This window comes from Harmonia axyridis, chromosome X, assembly GCF_914767665.1.
Source record: "Harmonia axyridis chromosome X, icHarAxyr1.1, whole genome shotgun sequence".
Classification (NCBI taxonomy): domain Eukaryota; kingdom Metazoa; phylum Arthropoda; class Insecta; order Coleoptera; family Coccinellidae; genus Harmonia; species Harmonia axyridis.
In genome coordinates, this window is record NC_059508.1 from 33,176,914 (window position 1) to 33,186,913 (window position 10,000).

Consider the following 10,000-nt stretch of genomic DNA (forward strand, 5'->3'; position numbering starts at 1 on the left):
GCATGAGACTCAAGCTATATAAATACATCATCATCATCTCGGACAAAACACCGATCAAAAATGAGAAAGTTTCTAGAAACAATCCCTCGCCAAGGCGTCCATATATAATACGAACCCCCGGCTATCAACTAATTTCTTATACACATTCCAATCTCGACCCTTCGCTATACATTGTGAATATAACGACACGGTGATTCGAGATTCAACAATATTTGTCGCTCGGAACGAATTGAGTCGGTTGCAAATTTTTGTGAACATAACCGCAACGGGCAGAGGATCACGATTTTAAGGTTGGTCGCTTAAAGGCCATTCGATACAAAGAGACGAAGCGGACCGCGACCCTCGCTGCATGAGGTTGACGAAAGCGACCCAAGATGCGAAAGCCGAAACCAACACACCCTTGCCAGTACCCAAACGCCGAGGTCGGATTCGGGTCTACCACTTACCAACTGAATATCTCTAAAAAGAACTCCAAACAGTCTAGGACAGGACCCATTCTCCACCCCTTCTATATATGTCAGGAGAACCCGGATTCCCCTCAGACACGATTTAGCAAACTTTTCCCGATCGATCCGACCCACCGAGGCCGTTCGACCGTTCGCCGCGCCTACTAGAGCTGATTTCTTCGGACTCCGATCAGAAAATCCGCCGATGCATGTCGTTAACACACCTAGTCCGCCTCGTCCGATCGATCGAGGCCGTTTCGACCGTTCGCCGCGCCTACTAGAGCTGATTTTCTGATCGGACTCCGATCAGAAAATCCGCCGATGCATGTCGTTAACACCTAGTCCGCCTCGTCCGATCGATCTAGGCCGTCTCGAACCACCCATCGCGCATCGAAAGTCGCATCTCTCGAACTCCGATCCGGAAATCGGCCGATGCATCACGTTAACTATTTCTTATATATCTAAATATAATATACATGGAGACGGTAAGAATTCTTTTATCGAAGATATACATATACTTCTCATCAATATCCAAAAGCTTATCGAAAAATAAATTACTCAACTTTTACGTGAAGAATCGTTCACACCCAAACCTTATCCCTATATATGTCAGGAGAACCCAAGGTTCCCCTCCAGACACGATTTAGCAAACTTTTCCCGATCGATCCGACCCACCGAGGCCGTCTCGACCGTCCGCTGCGCCTACTAGGGCCGATTTCTTCGGACTCCGATCAGAAATATACCGATGCATGTCGTTAACACACTAGTCCGCCTCGTCCGATCTATCTAAACAGTCTCGACGCACCCAACACTCTTTCAAAGTCGGATTACTCGGACTCAATCTGAAATGGACCGATGCATGGACGTCAACACTTAGCCCGCCTCGTCTGATCTATCTAAGCCATCTCGACCCACCCAACACGCCTTCCAAGTCGGATCACTCGACTTCGATCTGAAAATCTCCGGACTCATTTTTATGAATATCCCCAGTCAGTAAGAACGTTATTTCGCCAATATATACCAACAATAAACCATATTCCAATAGCTGAACCAAAAATATAATTCCCGATCCAAACGGTCTGCATCGCCCAACGCGACCACCTTCCCTATATATGTCAGGAGAGCACAGGGTTCCCCTCCAGACAACACTTACGCTCTATCCCCGACTCTCGGTCGATCGATAGGCCAGGTCAGCGTGTCTGTTTCGGCCGAAGCTCGGACTTTGGTCAAAATGTTCCGATACAAAATTTGAACCAAGATAGATACAGATATGATTCCTTCTTTAAATATACGTTGATTATCGAACAGAATATGGTAAATAATTTTGCGATGACCGAGGATTTCATGAATTTTTTTTTTTTTTTCGAAAAAATTTTCTATTATCGGAATTTCCTCAAATTTCATTTGGTTGCCCTCCTAATGCTTATTAAAAATGATAACCAACAATCAGAATCATTATTTATCATTTATTTCAATTTTTATAATGAAAAACGTTCACGTCCTTTCGCGCCTCTCGATCGTCGTTTACCGTGATGCATCGGTCAGCCCTAGTTTACGTGGTGCATCGGTAAGATCGAGTTCACGTTCTGCATCGGTCTGCCGAGTTTACGTGGTGCATCGGTAAGATCGAGATTACGTGGTGCATCGGTAAGATCGAGTTCACGTTCTGCATCGGTCTGCCTGAGTTTACGTGGTGCATCGGTATGATCGAGTTTACGTTCTGCATCGGTGTGATCTAGTTTACGTTGATGCATCGGTAAGATCGAGATTACGTGAAGCATCGGTATGATCGAGTTTACGTTCTGCATCGGTCTGCGACTCTGAGATATATTATTCGACGTGAAAATGTTCCGATACAACTTTTGAACCAGGATAGTTAGAGAGATGATTTTTTCTGGGATGTACGTTGATTGGGGAATGGATTGTGGAAAATTAACTTGCCATTGACCGAGGTGTTCTCGAATTTTTTTTTTTTTTCGAAAAATATTTTCTGATTTTGGATTTCACTCAAATTGATTTCGTTGCCTTCTAATGTGTTCTAAAAGAGTAAATCAGTAATCAGAATCGAAAAATATTTTTCGGATTTTTTTTTTTTTGAAAAAAAATTTTCTGATTTTGGAATTTCCTCAAATTTGATTTGGTTGCCTTCTAATGTGTTTTTAAAGCGTAAATCAGTAATCAGAATCAATATTCATTGTCGACTTTAATTTTTATAAGGAAAAATGTTCACGTCCTTAAACGCCTCCCCATCATTAGCCCGAGTCCAAGTCGATGTCAGTCCCGAGCGGACGGTGTCAGATACTACCTATCGCCCCGGTCTGGACTTGGCGAGGTATTTCGACGTGAAATGTTCCGATACAACTTTTGAACCAGGATAGTTAGAGAGATGATTTCTTCTATGTTGTACGTTGATTGTGGAATGGATTGTGGGAAATAACTTGCCATGACCCAGGTGTTCTTGAATTTTTTTTTTTTTCGAAAAAAATTTTCTGATCTTGAAATTTCCTCAAATCTGATTGCGTTGCCTTCTAATGTGTACTAAAAGAGTAAATCAGTAATCAGAATCAATATTCATTGTCGACTTTAATTTTTATAAGGAAAAATGTTCACGTCCTTAAACGCCTCTCCATCGTTACCCCGACTCCAAGACGATGTTAGACCGGAGCGGACGGTGTCAGATGCGACCGATCTCCCCGGTCTGGACTTAGCGAGATATTCCGACGTGAAATGTTCCGATACAAAAATTTAACTGTGATAGTTAGAGAGATGGTTCCTTTTGTGATGTACGTTGATTGTGTAATAGAATATGGAAATAAACTTGAGATGACCGAGGTCTTCTGGGATTTTTTTTTTTTTTTCGAAAAATATTTTTCGATTTCGGAAATCCCTCAAATTTCATTGAGATATGTCCTAATGTGTTCTTAAAACTTAAATCAACAATCAGAATTAATATCCAAAAGTTATTTCATTTTTTATAAGGAAAAACGTTCACGTCCTTTCCGCTCCCAAAAAGTGAGATATCATAGAAAATATCGCTATATTTGTTGTTTACGGCCATACCACGCTGAAATTGCCAGTTCTCGTCAGAACACTGAAGCCAAGCAGCGTCGGGCGCGGTTAGTACTTGGATGGGTGACCGCTTGGGAACACCGCGTGCTGTAAGCTTTTTTTTTACGTTCTGCATCGGTCTGCCGAGATAACGTGGTGCATCGGTATGATCGAGTTTACGTTCTGCATCGGTAAGATCGAGATTACGTGATGCATCGGTAAGATTGAGATTACGTGGTGCATCGGTAAGATCGAGTTTACGTGGTGCATCGGTAAGATCCAATTCACGTTCTGCATCGGTAAGATCCAGTTCACGTGGTGCATCGGTAAGATCGAGATTACGTGGTGCATCGGTAAGATCGAGTTTACGTGGTGCATCGGTAAGATCCAATTCACGTTCTGCATCGGTAAGATCCAGTTCACGTGGTGCATCGGTAAGATTGAGATTACGTGGTGCATCGGTAAGATCGAGTTTACGTGGTGCATCGGTAAGATCCAATTCACGTTCTGCATCGGTAAGATCCAGTTCACGTGGTGCATCGGTAAGATTGAGATTACGTGGTGCATCGGTAAGATCGAGTTTACGTGGTGCATCGGTAAGATCCAATTCACGTTCTGCATCGGTAAGATCCAGTTCACGTGGTGCATCGGTAAGATCGAGATTACGTGGTGCATCGGTAAGATCGAGTTTACGTGGTGCATCGGTAAGATCCAATTCACGTTCTGCATCGGTAAGATCCAGTTCACGTGGTGCATCGGTAAGATTGAGATTACGTGGTGCATCGGTAAGATCCAGTTCACGTGGTGCATCGGTAAGATGGAGATTACGTGGTGCATCGGTAAGATCGAGATTACGTGGTGCATCGGTAAGATCTACTTTACGTTCTGCATCGGTCTGCCCTTGTTTACGTGGTGCATCGGTAAGATCGAGATTACGTGAAGCATCGGTATGATCGAGTTTACGTTCTGCATCGGTCTGCCCGATATTACGTGGTGCATCGGTCTGCCCTAGTTTACGTGGTGCATCGGTTTGGACTTAGAGATATATTTTCGACGTGAAAATGTTCCGATACAACTTTTGAACCAGGATAGTTAGAGAGATGATTTTTTCTGGGATGTACGTGGATCGGGGAATGGATTGTGGGAAATAACTTGCCATGACCGAGGTGTCCTCGAATTTTTTTTTTTTTCGAAAAAAATTTTCTGATTGTGGAATTTTCTCAAATTTGATTTGGTTGCCTCCTAATGTGTTCTAAAAGAGTAAATCAGTAATCGGAATCGAAAAATATTTTTCGGATTTTTTTTTTTTTTCGAAAAAAATTTTCTGATCGTGGAATTTCCTCAAATTCGATTTGGTTGCCTTCTAATGTGTTTTTAAAGCGTAAATCAGTAATCAGAATCAATATTCATTGTCGACTTTAATTTTTATAAGGAAAAATGTTCACGTCCTTAAACGCCTCCCCATCATCAGCCCGAGTCCAAGTCGATGTCAGTCCCGAGCGGACGGTGTCAGATACTACCTATCGCCGAGGTCTGGACTTGGCGAGATATTACGACGTGAAATGTTCCGATACAACTTTTGAACCAGGATAGTTAGAGAGATGATTTCTTCTATGTTGTACGTTGATTGTGGAATGAAATACGGAAAATAACTCGCCATGACCGAGGTGATTACGATTTTTTTTTTTTTTCGAAAAAAATTTTCTGATCGTGGAATTTTCTCAAATTTGATTTGGTTGCCTCCTTATATGTTCTAGTAGCGATAATCAACAATCAGAATCAAAATCCATGGTCGGGTTTGATTTTTATAAGGAAAAATGTTCACGTCCTTTTTTACAACCCCGACTCATTGACGATGTTAGAACCGAGCCGGCGGTGTCAGATACGACCGATCGCCCCGGTCCCGATCGTCATTTACGTTGTGCATCGGTCTGCCCGAGATTACGTGGTGCATCGGTATGATCGAGTTTACGTGGTGCATCGGTAAGATCCAATTCACGTTCTGCATCGGTAAGATCCAATTCACGTTCTGCATCGGTAAGATCCAGTTCACGTGGTGCATCGGTAAGATGGAGATTACGTGGTGCATCGGTAAGATCGAGATTACGTGGTGCATCGGTAAGATCTACTTTACGTTCTGCATCGGTCTGCCCTTGTTTACGTGGTGCATCGGTAAGATCGAGATTACGTGAAGCATCGGTATGATCGAGTTTACGTTCTGCATCGGTCTGCCCGATATTACGTGGTGCATCGGTCTGCCCTAGTTTACGTGGTGCATCGGTTTGGACTTAGAGATATATTTTCGACGTGAAAATGTTCCGATACAACTTTTGAACCAGGATAGTTAGAGAGATGATTTTTTCTGGGATGTACGTGGATCGGGGAATGGATTGTGGGAAATAACTTGCCATGACCGAGGTGTCCTCGAATTTTTTTTTTTTTCGAAAAAAATTTTCTGATTGTGGAATTTTCTCAAATTTGATTTGGTTGCCTCCTAATGTGTTCTAAAAGAGTAAATCAGTAATCGGAATCGAAAAATATTTTTCGGATTTTTTTTTTTTTCGAAAAAAATTTTCTGATCGTGGAATTTCCTCAAATTCGATTTGGTTGCCTTCTAATGTGTTTTTAAAGCGTAAATCAGTAATCAGAATCAATATTCATTGTCGACTTTAATTTTTATAAGGAAAAATGTTCACGTCCTTAAACGCCTCCCCATCATCAGCCCGAGTCCAAGTCGATGTCAGTCCCGAGCGGACGGTGTCAGATACTACCTATCGCCGAGGTCTGGACTTGGCGAGATATTACGACGTGAAATGTTCCGATACAACTTTTGAACCAGGATAGTTAGAGAGATGATTTCTTCTATGTTGTACGTTGATTGTGGAATGAAATACGGAAAATAACTCGCCATGACCGAGGTGATTACGATTTTTTTTTTTTTTCGAAAAAAATTTTCTGATCGTGGAATTTTCTCAAATTTGATTTGGTTGCCTCCTCATATGTTCTAGTAGCGATAATCAACAATCAGAATCAAAATCCATGGTCGGGTTTGATTTTTATAAGGAAAAATGTTCACGTCCTTTTTTACAACCCCGACTCATTGACGATGTTAGAACCGAGCCGGCGGTGTCAGATACGACCGATCGCCCCGGTCCCGATCGTCATTTACGTTGTGCATCGGTCTGCCCGAGATTACGTGGTGCATCGGTATGATCGAGTTTACGTGGTGCATCGGTAAGATCCAATTCACGTTCTGCATCGGTAAGATCCAATTCACGTTCTGCATCGGTAAGATCCAGTTCACATGGTGCATCGGTAAGATGGAGATTACGTGGTGCATCGGTAAGATCGAGATTACGTGGTGCATCGGTAAGATCTACTTTACGTTCTGCATCGGTCTGCCCTTGTTTACGTGGTGCATCGGTAAGATCGAGATTACGTGAAGCATCGGTATGATCGAGTTTACGTTCTGCATCGGTCTGCCCGATATTACGTGGTGCATCGGTCTGCCCTAGTTTACGTGGTGCATCGGTTTGGACTTAGAGATATATTTTCGACGTGAAAATGTTCCGATACAACTTTTGAACCAGGATAGTTAGAGAGATGATTTTTTCTGGGATGTACGTGGATCGGGGAATGGATTGTGGGAAATAACTTGCCATGACCGAGGTGTCCTCGAATTTTTTTTTTTTTCGAAAAAAATTTTCTGATTGTGGAATTTTCTCAAATTTGATTTGGTTGCCTCCTAATGTGTTCTAAAAGAGTAAATCAGTAATCGGAATCGAAAAATATTTTTCGGATTTTTTTTTTTTTCGAAAAAAATTTTCTGATCGTGGAATTTCCTCAAATTCGATTTGGTTGCCTTCTAATGTGTTTTTAAAGCGTAAATCAGTAATCAGAATCAATATTCATTGTCGACTTTAATTTTTATAAGGAAAAATGTTCACGTCCTTAAACGCCTCCCCATCATCAGCCCGAGTCCAAGTCGATGTCAGTCCCGAGCGGACGGTGTCAGATACTACCTATCGCCGAGGTCTGGACTTGGCGAGATATTACGACGTGAAATGTTCCGATACAACTTTTGAACCAGGATAGTTAGAGAGATGATTTCTTCTATGTTGTACGTTGATTGTGGAATGAAATACGTAAAATAACTCGCCATGACCGAGGTGATTACGATTTTTTTTTTTTTTCGAAAAAAATTTTCTGATCGTGGAATTTTCTCAAATTTGATTTGGTTGCCTCCTTATATGTTCTAGTAGCGATAATCAACAATCAGAATCAAAATCCATGGTCGGGTTTGATTTTTATAAGGAAAAATGTTCACGTCCTTTTTTACAACCCCGACTCATTGACGATGTTAGAACCGAGCCGGCGGTGTCAGATACGACCGATCGCCCCGGTCCCGATCGTCATTTACGTTGTGCATCGGTCTGCCCGAGATTACGTGGTGCATCGGTATGATCGAGTTTACGTGGTGCATCGGTAAGATCCAATTCACGTTCTGCATCGGTAAGATCCAATTCACGTTCTGCATCGGTAAGATCCAGTTCACGTGGTGCATCGGTAAGATGGAGATTACGTGGTGCATCGGTAAGATCGAGATTACGTGGTGCATCGGTAAGATCTACTTTACGTTCTGCATCGGTCTGCCCTTGTTTACGTGGTGCATCGGTAAGATCGAGATTACGTGAAGCATCGGTATGATCGAGTTTACGTTCTGCAACGGTCTGCCCGATATTACGTGGTGCATCGGTCTGCCCTAGTTTACGTGGTGCATCGGTTTGGACTTAGAGATATATTTTCGACGTGAAAATGTTCCGATACAACTTTTGAACCAGGATAGTTAGAGAGATGATTTTTTCTGGGATGTACGTGGATCGGGGAATGGATTGTGGGAAATAACTTGCCATGACCGAGGTGTCCTCGAATTTTTTTTTTTTTCGAAAAAAATTTTCTGATTGTGGAATTTTCTCAAATTTGATTTGGTTGCCTCCTAATGTGTTCTAAAAGAGTAAATCAGTAATCGGAATCGAAAAATATTTTTCGGATTTTTTTTTTTTTCGAAAAAAATTTTCTGATCGTGGAATTTCCTCAAATTCGATTTGGTTGCCTTCTAATGTGTTTTTAAAGCGTAAATCAGTAATCAGAATCAATATTCATTGTCGACTTTAATTTTTATAAGGAAAAATGTTCACGTCCTTAAACGCCTCCCCATCATCAGCCCGAGTCCAAGTCGATGTCAGTCCCGAGCGGACGGTGTCAGATACTACCTATCGCCGAGGTCTGGACTTGGCGAGATATTACGACGTGAAATGTTCCGATACAACTTTTGAACCAGGATAGTTAGAGAGATGATTTCTTCTATGTTGTACGTTGATTGTGGAATGAAATACGTAAAATAACTCGCCATGACCGAGGTGATTACGATTTTTTTTTTTTTTCGAAAAAAATTTTCTGATCGTGGAATTTTCTCAAATTTGATTTGGTTGCCTCCTTATATGTTCTAGTAGCGATAATCAACAATCAGAATCAAAATCCATGGTCGGGTTTGATTTTTATAAGGAAAAATGTTCACGTCCTTTTTTACAACCCCGACTCATTGACGATGTTAGAACCGAGCCGGCGGTGTCAGATACGACCGATCGCCCCGGTCCCGATCGTCATTTACGTTGTGCATCGGTCTGCCCGAGATTACGTGGTGCATCGGTCTGGACTTAGAGATATATTTTCGACGTGAAAATGTTCCGATACAACTTTTGAACTAGGATAGTTAGAGAGATGATTTTTTCTGGGATGTACGTTGATTGGGGAATGGATTGTGGGAAATAACTTGCCATGACCGAGGTGTTCTCGAATTTTTTTTTTTTTTTCGAAAAAAATTTTCTGATTGTGGAATTTTCTCAAATTTGATTTGGTTGCCTCCTAATGTGTTCTAATAGCGATAATCAACAATCAGAATCAAAATCCATGGTCGGGTTTGATTTTTATAAGGAATAATGTTCACGTCCTTTTTCGCCTATGTTCTTTTTCGACGTGAAAAGTTCCGATACAACTTTTGAACCAGGATAGTTAGAGAGATGATTTTTTCTGGGATGTATGTTGATTGACGTACGAAACTTGGAAAAAAAATAGAAAAGACCGAGGTACTCTAGAAAAAAAATTTATTGAAAATATTTTTTTGATTTCGGAATTAATTCGAAATTCATTCAGATGTCTTCTATCAATATCGCGAAAGAAAAATCAATAATCAGAATCGATATTCATCTAAGATTATTTCCTTTTGGATTGTGTTAACATTCGGTACGATCTTGTCTACGTGATGCATCGGTTTGTTTCTCGGCTCTTGTGAGCAAGTTGGACACTCGAGACGGCCTCCATCGATCGGATTAGGCGGGCTTTAATGTTAACGTGCTGTATCGGTGTGATCTTGTTTACGTCATGCATCGGTATAGCTTTAAATCGCGCCGTAAAGTCGTTCACGTCATGCATCGGTATCTTAAATC

The 10,000-nt window shown here is 41.5% G+C and overlaps 1 non-coding gene across 1 annotated transcript; it reads left to right on the forward strand.

The window, feature by feature from the left end:
• The first annotated feature begins 3,492 nt into the window (after positions 1 to 3,492).
• LOC123687767 lies at positions 3,493 to 3,611 on the forward strand. The gene has a single exon (XR_006749476.1). It is a non-coding gene; the product is annotated as a 5S ribosomal RNA (ribosomal RNA).
• The last annotated feature ends 6,389 nt before the right edge of the window (positions 3,612 to 10,000 follow it).